This window comes from Mauremys mutica, chromosome 8 (genome assembly GCF_020497125.1).
Source record: "Mauremys mutica isolate MM-2020 ecotype Southern chromosome 8, ASM2049712v1, whole genome shotgun sequence".
NCBI classification, from domain to species: domain Eukaryota; kingdom Metazoa; phylum Chordata; order Testudines; family Geoemydidae; genus Mauremys; species Mauremys mutica.
In genome coordinates, this window is record NC_059079.1 from 16,557,004 (window position 1) to 16,565,842 (window position 8,839).

An 8,839-nucleotide genomic window follows, 5' to 3' on the forward strand; every position below is an offset into this window, starting at 1 on the left:
CCCAGAGTCTGCACCCCCCAGCCCAGCACCCTCACCCTTTCCCACACCACAAACCCCTGCCTCAACCCGCAGTCCCCTCCTGCACTCTGAATCCCTCAGCCTGGAGCCTCCTCCTGCACCCCGAACCCCTCATCCTTGGCTGCACCCCAGCCCAGAGACCATACCCCCTCCAGAGACCATATCCCCAGCCCCACTCCAGCACCCGCACCTCCAGATGGTGGGAGCCCTCACTCCCTCCTGTCCCCCCAACCCAGAGCCCCCTACCTCACGCTGAACCCCTCATTTCTGGCCCCACCTCAGATCCTGCATCCCCAGTTAGAGCCCTCACCCCCTCCCGCACCCTAACTCCCTACCCCAGCCCAGTGAAAGTGAGGGAGGGTTGGGGAGAGCAAGCCACTGAGGAAGGGGGAATGTAGTGAGCAGGGGTGGGGCCTCGGGGAAGGGGCGGGGCTAGGGTGTTTGGTTTCGTGTGATTAGAAAGTTGGCAACCGTACCATTGAGTGACTCCTGCCTTGTTAGTGGAGTTATTTCCAGTTTACACAGCTGGAAATGAGTGGAGAATCAGGCCCCTGGTGTTGGAAGTTTCCAAGCTGAGTGCTTGCTAGTGGAGGGTTGTCATGCTCCCGTGGAGATGTGATATGAATGGCTCTCTCTCTAGCCAAGCTGGCAGGACAGAAAAAGGCTGCTGCCCTGTATAAATTAAAACATTTATAGTAAATGTAGTACAGATAACAGGCCAGGCTACGGAATTGTCCCACCAGACCCATGTGCAGCTGGGCCCCTGTGGTTGTAGAGCTCTGCCCTCCTATGTAGAAAGAGGCTCTGTGTGTCTAAGGATTCATGCTGGGGAAAGGAGCAGAGACTGGGCAGACTCCAGGGGGTTTACACATCATCTCCTGACAGCCAGCAGAAAACATTTCCTGAAACCCCATTTTCCAAGGCCTATGACCTGGAGCAGTTCCCTGAAATGCAGGTCCAAATGGAGTGCCATCACCTCAGATGAAGATGAAGAACCCAGGCAAAGACCACTAAGAATTGTTAAAGATCCTATGGCCCTTTTTGCAAGGGTAGGGTTATCAATACTTGTGCCCTGGCCAAATTTCAACACAAGTCATTATATGCCACTTTCCTAAAGTCCTCCTGCAGTCTTCAGATGTGCAGAGCCTCCATTTGGCTACCATTGGCCTCCCGTTGATCTCCCTGGGGATCCGCCAGGTTGGGTGATGGGTCCGGTGGCTCATTCTGCAGGAGTCATTGATCCAGAGCAAGGGATGTGCCAATGTGTTGTGATGTGACAATCCAGCCTCCAGACATGATGGGACATGCTCGACTACATGCTGAGTCTGCTGCACAGGAAGAGTTAAAGTGAAGTTCAGCTTCTGATGCTGAACCACAATGATAACCCCGTGGAAACACAAACTCGAGCTGTTCCCCACCCCACCTCTGCCAGGTAAGTGAATGTTATTCATGCCTATTTTATAGATTGCAGAGAGGATCAGGGACAAATCCTATCCCTGCCCCTTTGGGTGTGGAGGGGCCTTCTGGCACATACCACTGCATGGAGAGAGGGCAAGATTTGGGGTTACCATGCCAAGTGTACAGCATGTGCTTCAAATACTATGTGGATCCCCCCACCCTCCACTCAGCAGAGCAAGCAGGCTAGAGGCTGCTGCAGCCAGTCTATGACCTGAAGGGGAGGTTTTCTTGCTTTTCGCTACTCTGGCTTCCCAACACCAGCTTCTAGGGCTGCACATTAGGGCGATGGATTTGTCCCTAAGTAACTTGCCAAAGGGTTTGCAGTAGGTCAGTGGCAGAGCAAAGGAAAGGATGGATGTCCAGTCTCCCCATCTGTTCTGCTCCGTTCTGTTCTTTATGAGTTCCTACACTGTACTATTTGAGCACCTTTTGCTCAGTCCATTACCATGCCGCTTCCGTCTTCAAGTCTCCAGGCTTTAAGGGGTTAAGCTGCAGAGGTTAGAAACAAGTTTAACACTGTCCTGATTCCCCTTCCCCCGCTTTCACCATTGCACCGCTGGATAGATGCAACGAGGAGAGGAGTTGGCATCACCTTCCTCTGAACCATCCAGTTTGGGGCACTCTTGGGGGCAGGATAGCAGACGAGGTGGAGCAATGGTCTGCTAAGGTACATTCTCAAACACTTACATAGACTCCTCAGCAAACAGATGGTGCAATTTCCAGACCAGTTCCCTTCATTAGTGGCTGTTGGGGTCATGTAGAACAGGGAAGTAATGGCTCAAACGCCAGGGAAGTCTGTGGTTTGCAGCATGACCATGCCCCCAGCACTGTCAGTCCATGACAGGTGTGTCATATACAATCCAAGCTGTATCCATGTTTGAAAAGCACCCCCTTAATGCTGCTCTCCATCCTGATCTCAGCTGCAGCTATTTTCCTCCCAAATCATTTAGTGAAATTCCTTTCTATCACACTGGCCTATTATCTTAAGCTTCCCATTGAAAAGCAATTTTATTCCATGAAACCTAGTCACAAGACCTAGTCACAAGATCATGCCCATCTGAGATGTTTTATCTGTCCTCACAGTTATATGCTGCAGTGTTCCTGCCAGATAAGCAGAAAATCAGTACATAACTCTCCTGTTATATTGTTCCCAGAGGTCTATTATCTTTCTTGGGAAGCAGCTAAAACTGGCTGTCCATTGTTTTGTGGTCAAATGGACTTTAAAAATGCTATTTCTTAAGCAGAGACTAGTTTATTGAGAGGGGCTTTTCCTTCCTTTTGGCAAAAAGAAATTAACCCACTGCTTCTTGGAATCAGGACTCCTGCCACTAATGCCACAAGTTTGCAGTGGGACTGTCTTGTCTTAGCTTCTCCTCTGAAGGTATTCATAAGTGTAGAGACAGTCCTGCTGGTTCCTCCTAATGATGTCATCCTTGGAGTTCAAAGTCTGGAATGGCAGGCTTTTAGGGTCTCCCATTATTATGTATGGGAATTTACCAGGGTCAACTCTCAGTAATATTAGTCAATGAGATAGCAAAACCCTACAGTGTCATGTGCTGGGTAAGGCATAAACTGTTCCTAATCACCGTGATATCTCCAATGCCCCTGAATATCCAGAATCCCTTATGAAAAAGACACACGATATTTGCATGTGCTGAGCAGTTTGGACTGTGAACCTTCATTTTGCTCAGTTTTTCAGTTGGCCCTTATCTCCTTAATGAGCTGCTGACCCAAAACCCAATATCTGAAATGTGGAGGGGAGCGAGATCCCTTGGCCCACGCCGCTTTCCGCAGCCCCCATTGGCCTGGAATGGCGAACCGTGGCAAGTGGGTGCTGCGATCAGCCGAACCTGCGGACACTGCAGGTAAACAAACCGGCCCAGCCCACCAGCAGATTTCCCTGACGGGCCTCATGCCAAAGGTTGCCGATCTGTAGTCTAAGATATTACTAAGGATTATTATTTACTGTATCTGATTTTCATCTCATCTAACACATTGTGTAAGTCAGGAGTAGCTCCATTTAATTCAAGGAGAGGCATCTGTGTAAATGGGATTAAGTAAAGATGGAATCAAGCCCAAAGACATCTTGCAAAATTATAACTGACTTTTTGTCCAAACACAGTCTTCTCCAATAGATTAGTAGGAACAGCAAGATTTCTGTCAAAATCCAGGCCTAGCTTTTGAAAACTTAGGTTAAAAAAAGCGGACTATGCCGGAGCTACAGTGTTTGTCCAATATTAACGTTGTGGTCCCATGGCTTTTTCTACTGAAATTTCACTAGGTGGAGCAATAGACAAAACATTTCAGTTTTTACATTCCACTCAATGCCAGTTCTTTCTGATATATTTCCCTCTACATCTCTGTGCTCTGGGTTTGCTGTTGAAGCTCATTGATACTTCAGCTGTGTCTCTCCTAGTTGTGTAAAGGGGCTATGCAGGTCATGTGATAGCTTCATCCCTTTAACCCTTTAGTTACTAGCCACGGTCCAGGTGGGAAACACCTGGGAACTGGCTAATTTCCTACAGCAAATGGTTAGCTACTGGGGCAGTGGGGTTCTCTGCCCTGGGAAGAGGAGAGGGAGTCTTGCTTCTTGGAGGTGAAGTAGGATGGGAGTCTTAGGACAAAAAGCCATATACAGCCCAACTATGCCGTGCTGGGAACTCCTCCCTCCAGCCCTCACAGGAATAGGGAGGAGTAGCATAGGGATGCAGTCACATGAAGCTCTGGGGCTGACCCCGCCATGAAGACCAGGTGATTGTGTAGGGAGGCAGTGCCAGAGATGGGGTGAGTGCTCAGCTGGGCAGATGTTGGGTAAGTGGATGGGGCATCATTTTTCTCCAGGGTGAGGAATGGAGGGGCTTCCTGTTCTTGAATGAGGGGGTCCAACATCCTGGAACAAATTATACAGGCCATACCCTGAGTGGTGGTGGGCATGGCAGACAAATCTAGCCCTGGTTGAGGCACCTTGCTGAGATGGTTATTTGCATGCACTGATTATGTGCATCTAGGCCACATTACAGTGTGATGCTGTTGATATGCATGATATTCTGTCAGAGGCGCTTGCTCAATTTAATCTCCCAGGCAAAAGATAAATCAATCCTTGCCCCTAACAGCCTAATCTCTTTCTAAACAATTAAGCTCTATTGACAGCCACAGAGCTGGGAAAATTCAGCCCGCAGATCAGACCATTTCTGCATTATAAACCACAAGGTATAAGTTTCTGCCCTGCAGCTAAGAGCAGCAGCAGTGGCAATGTTTTCTGGCAAACAATGCTGTGATGGATACCTGGGAGAGCTGTTGGTTTATGGTAATAATGTTCACTCCTCTGTCTCCACGCCTTCACCTTATTAAAGTCAGTAGAGTCATCCCTTCCAGTGCCTGGGTGTTCTCACATGCACAGGGAGCTGGAAATGGAGCCCTGCCCATTGAAGTTAATGGAACGTTTCCTACTGATGTTAATGAGCTTTAGATCAGGCCTTTATTTCCCCATATACATGCCTTTACCATCTGGATTCTTTACAAGGCAAGATTTTCTCCTTTCACCTCTCCCAAGACACTTGAATCATCTAAGGGGCATCATTATTAGCAAATTATGTTCTTTCTCAATAAGGCTTTGGCTCTCTGCCAGGTTGAGGGTGACCAGAGGTCCCGATTTTATAGGGACAGTTCCCAATTTTTGGGTCTTTTTCTTATATAGGCTCCTATTACCCCCCACCACGACCACCCACTGTCCCGATTTTTCACACTTGCTGTCTGGTCACCCTAGCCAGGTTCTCATCTCCCATTGCCATGGTGGGGATTTATACAAAACTGGGAATTGCCTACAGGAAGTTCCTAAATATAACTGAGGAGACAGTAGCTCCGGGTGTTTTTACATTCTCCCTTGCACACCGTTCTTGGTGTTGGGCCAGGGTATAATGATATGTTGTCTTTCTCAGTGCAGGCTGTTCTTAGTGATCCTTTCGATGTAACCCTTGGTTATTCAATATCTCTCTACCCCCTGCAAAGTGGCTGGACTCCAGATTTCTCACACACATGTATCAGCTACGGTCTTTGTACTAACAGAGCTGGTTCTTTTAACTCAAGCAATAGGGTTGCCAGGTGTCCGGTTGAAAAGAGATCCTGGCAGCGTCCGGTCAGATGCAGTAACTGGTCTCCACCACTTCCAGAAGAGCAGCAGCTGCAGCTGGAGCCACATGGAGGAGCTGCTTTCTGCTCAGCTGCTGATGCCTGACACAGAGCAGTGTCTGGCATCCAGACCAGGCTCCAAGTGGTTAGTGCTGTCGGGTGGAAGGGGGGGAAATCCTGCCTGCCCCCCTTCTGCCCCAATTGCCCAGGCCCTGCCCCCTCGCTATGGGGACTGACCCCTCTCTGCCCCCATACCATGGGGACCAACCCCCGTTGTGTCCCACCGTGCCTCGGCTAGAGTTGCCAACTTTCTAATTTCACAAAACCTAACCCCTTGGCCCTGCCCCCTTTCCCTCCCCTTCCCCGAGGCCCCGCCCCTGCTCACTACATTCCCCTTCCCTCAGTGGCTCGCTCTCCCCACCCTCACTCGCTTTCACTGGGCTGGGGCAGGGGATGGGGTGCGGGAGGGGGTGAGGACTCTAACTGGGGGTGGGGCTGTGGATGACGGGTTCAGGGTGTGGGAGAGGGCTCTGGACTGGGGCAGGAGGTTGGGGTGCAGTGGGGAGTGAGGGCTCTGGCTGGTGGTGCAGGCTCTGGGGTGGGGCCAGGATGAGGGGTTTGCAGTGCAGGAGGAGGCTTGGGGGGCCTCAGGGTTGGGGTTGGGGCGCGAGCTTTCCTCAGGTGGCTCCCGGTCAGTGGCACAGCGGAGCTAAGGCGGGCTCCCTGCCTGTCCTGGGGCATTGCGCTGCACCCCGGAAGTGGCCAGCAGGTCCAGTGCCTAGGCAGAGGTGGGGGGGGGCAGGAGGCTCTGTGTGCTGCTCTCGCCCACAGGCATCATTCCCCCAGCTCCCAGTGGCCATGGTTCCCGTCCAATAGGAGTGCAGAGCCGGTGCTCGGGGCTGGGGCAGCGTGCGGCACCCTGTGATCCCCCTGCCTAGGAGCTGGACCCGCTGGCTGCTTCCAGGGCACAGTGCGGTGCCAGGACAGGTAGGGACTAGCCTGCCTTAAACCCGCAGCACCGCCAACCGGACTGTTAACGGCCCAGTCAGCGGTGCTGACCAGAGCTGCCAGGGTCCCTTTTTGACTGGGCGTTCCAGCTGAAAATCAGACACCTGGTCACCCGAGCCTTGGCCCCACTTCCACCCTGCTGTGTCCTGATGGGGCAGGCTCTGCGTCAGCTCCTCCTGGCCCCGCCGGCAGCAGATGAGTCCCAAGAGAGGGGGAGTGAGTGTGGGAGGGGAGGAGAGGAGTGAGCGGGGGCAGGGGGCAGGGCAAGGGTGTTCAGTTTTCAGCAATTAGAAAGTTGTCAATTCTATATCCAGAGATCTGGCCTACAATCCCCGCTGCCACTGACCCTTCCAGATGCATCACTGTCTATGAAGTTAGGGCCTGATTCGACTCTCACACTGGAGTAAATCAGGAGTGTAAGTTCTTTGAAGTCCATGGTGTTATGCTGTTGTGAGACAAGGATCTGGACCTTTGCCTCTTGTTTTTACCTTTGACAAAAGTCCACAGTGCGGAAGCAGATGGAAGGTGCAGATTCTTTATTGGATAACGACAGCAAAGCCTTGTACGTGTAACGAGGCAAGTCGACAAGACTCTGAATGGGGAGTCAGGAGACCTGTATCTTATTCCCAGCTCTGTCTGCTGTGCGACTCTGTAGCCCACAAAAGCTTATGCTGAAATAAATTTGTTAGTCTCTAAGGTGCCACAAGTACTCCTGTTCTTTTTGCAGATACAGACTAACACGGCTGCTACTCTGAAACTTCACCTCTTGTTGCCTCCCTTCCTTTGTCTGTCTAGTCTATTCAGCCTGTAAGCTCTTCAGGATAGAGAATGTCTCTCGCTACTTGTGTGTACAGCACCTAGCACTATGTCTGAGGCCTCTAAATACTACTGTTGTTATAGGCAGGGCTGGCAGGGCCGCCTAGTGTGCAGGTTGCCCAACACTTCCTATTGTAAAATCCTGTTTTCAGTTGCTTATAACTTTGCCAAACTTTAACCATCTGCGTTGAAATTTCCCACACCAGGTGTCTACCTCAGGCTGACTTTTTTTTAATTACAGCCAAAATGGTTCAGACGTTTCTGAGAATGAAGTCAGAGAAAAATGCGTTGTTTTGCTTATGTTAAAAAATTCTAGGGACCTTCTATTTGAAAAGCTCTAGCCTCCCTGTTCTTTGGAAGCAGGGACTTGGCGTTTGTCAGGGAATGGCTGATGTGCCTTTTGCAATCCCTCTGAAAATCCCCCCCAAATCTGGCAATGTGCTAAGCCTCTGAAAAATCTCAGTTTGCATATGCCAAGAAGAGACTTCTTAGAGTTTAATGGCTAAAATCTCTGAAGATTCCATCCTCACTAAGCATGCTCCACCCCCCCCCCCCACAGCTCCTAGAGCTGACTGGACTGTGCATACATCATCCCCACAGAGTTACTGAACATACTCAAGCCCAGGGCTATGGGGATTCAGAAGGACTTTCCCTATAATGGCTGATTCAAGCTGTCCTCCAGAGCTGATCCCCATAGAAGATAACAATCTACTACTGCTATCAGATACTCCATTAGGTCAAGAGGCAGCTGGAAAGTGAGTGACGGAGTGTGGGAGGAGAGGAGTGAGCGGGGGCATGGCCTAGGGGGAAGAGGCAGGGCAGGGGAGGTCCCAACCCTGCTGATGACCCATGTGGGTGTCAATATGATGCCCCAAAATGGAATAGCTGTTTTGCCAGGTTTTTTTTAATTTACACACACAACTATGTTAAAAGAAGGCTGCAAAGTCAAGAACTAAAAAGTTAAGAAATCCAGCATAAAGGTTTCCTGTGTGTATGCGTTATGATACAGCCTTTAATTACACAATCACATACAGAAGTCTTTGAGTTCTCCTCCCTAGCTTCAGCCTCAGGCCAGTTCGTCAGATGGTGAATTCACAACAGCTACATCAAAGTACTTGGAGCCATGCTGACTTCTATCTGCTGAGGATCTGCTTAGACAGCGATTTGAAAGCTAAGAGGATATGAAAAGAGGTCACTTCAGGTGACCTTAGACTCACGTAGTAGATATTGCACTTAGGGTGACCAGATGTCCCGATTTTATAGGGGCAAGCCTGATATTTGGAGCTTTTTTCTTATATAGGCACTTATTACTTCCCACCCCCGTCCCAATTTTTCACACTTGCTATCTGGTCACCCTAACTGCACTGAAGAATTTAAACTTGGATTATGGCCAATTCTACTCTTGATTATA